The sequence below is a fragment of the Etheostoma spectabile genome, chromosome 18 (assembly GCF_008692095.1).
Source record: "Etheostoma spectabile isolate EspeVRDwgs_2016 chromosome 18, UIUC_Espe_1.0, whole genome shotgun sequence".
Classification (NCBI taxonomy): Eukaryota; Metazoa; Chordata; class Actinopteri; order Perciformes; family Percidae; genus Etheostoma; species Etheostoma spectabile.
Window position 1 is genome coordinate 15337298 of NC_045750.1, and position 1721 is coordinate 15339018.

The 1721-nt window shown below is 38.5% G+C and overlaps 1 protein-coding gene across 3 annotated transcripts in view; it reads right to left on the reverse strand.

Annotated features, from left to right (window-relative positions):
• The window catches only part of rnf217 (ring finger protein 217), a 33066-nt gene that overhangs the window by 30148 nt on the left and 1197 nt on the right, over nt 1-1721 (reverse strand). The gene's annotated exons all lie outside the window — the stretch shown is intronic.

Below are 1721 nucleotides of genomic sequence, written 5' to 3' on the forward strand. Positions count from 1 at the left end.
GCATCAAAAACAAATCCCATGTGGACTTTTTGATTTATTTATTTTTCTAAAATAGTCATACCCCAGAAATCCGGCATCAGGCCAGAGTACTTTAAGCTCTGCATTAGTTAGAGCTGCGTTCCTCTCATATGATTGGTAGGTGAAATCATTTGATTCGAAAATATACAATCGCATGCAAGTTCCCAAATTTAGAGATCCGGGGGAGATCCGACACGGTGCCGGAATACTTTAAGCCCCGCAATACGATATTATTGCGATTTAAAAACAGATTGTAATACTTGCAATATATTGCAATGTATTACCTTTATCCAACTTAAAATGTTTCCCAATTTCAAATGATGTCCCCCAAAAGGAAACTTTGTCAATATATTTTACCAAAAAAAGATACATTTCTGTTCTCTGTTCATCTCACTTCAATTTTCTTGCTGCAAAATGGGATTGTCAAGCAGACAAACTGTCCAACACATATGTAATAAAAGATCGATACTTGGTGTCTGTGAAAAATATTGCAATACTATGCTGTATTGATTTTTTCCCCCCACCCCTAGTACCGACCCCCTTCCAAGGGTCTTATCTTTTGAGCACATGCTCAGATATCTCTGACATTATGCTTACTGTGAGGGTTAACAGCAGACATTGTTTGCTAAAAAAGGTTTGCAGTACATTGGCGGAAATAAATTCCACCTACACAGGATAGTTTACATGACCCTTATCTCATTCTCAGTGTGCTTATCGGAGAGTGTGCTTGTCTCTGTTTGTTTGATTACTCATGCCTTGCTATCAAAGCAAGACAATTGCAGATTAAAAGTAGTCTAGATGACTGATAAAAACTGTTTTACCTAAACAGATTAAAGCAGATTGCGGTAACAGTAGCAAAAACCTGAGATTGTAACTTCTTCCCAACTCATAAAATTAGTAACAGGGACAGCATATGTGAATATTAAAGCAGGGATGTGATCAAAAGAGGGTAGAAGTTAACGAATAAGGTACTTAAAGAGAAATCCATTCCTGGAATACTTTGGCTCTGTTAGGGAGCAGCGATTGGCAATGTGCCTTTCATTGCTGAGTCCTTATTTCCATGGCAGTTACAATGAACTAAAGGAAGTAAATCTCGTATCCATCTAATATTCAGGTATTTGATTTAGAAATGTAAACTGTCATAAGAATCAATGATCAGGAGCTCTTACTAAAACTCCATTGTAGCCACAAGATAATGCTGTGCCCCTATTGTGACCTATTTTCAGCTGAGTAAGAGAATTACTTTATTATGATGCTGCTCCTCTGTGTATACTAAAACACACTGCCGGGATGCTCAACATATTTTCTGGCATCAACCAAAAAGCCATTTGGGAAGTGAAGCAAACAATGTAGAAGAAAGATGAGATAAGTTGAAGGACACACTTGTGCTTTGTTTGAGTGTAACTAAACTAATAATGCTCAACATAATACAAGTAGTGTATCTGATGGTGAGTATGAAAGAAGGGAATTCTGCAGAATAAACCCATCGGCGCACAATGGAAGATTTTGTCAAAACCATCCCAATTTTAATGCAAAATGGGTCAGTAACCCAGATTCACAAAACACAGTTGTTATCACAAAATGAGGAGACCTGAAGATGTTGGCCTGTGGGGACATATTGTTCAATGCCAGCTACAGCAACGTGTGTGTGTGTGTGTGTGTTGACTGGCTCCCTGACACCCTGCTGCACTAAACACCCCCCC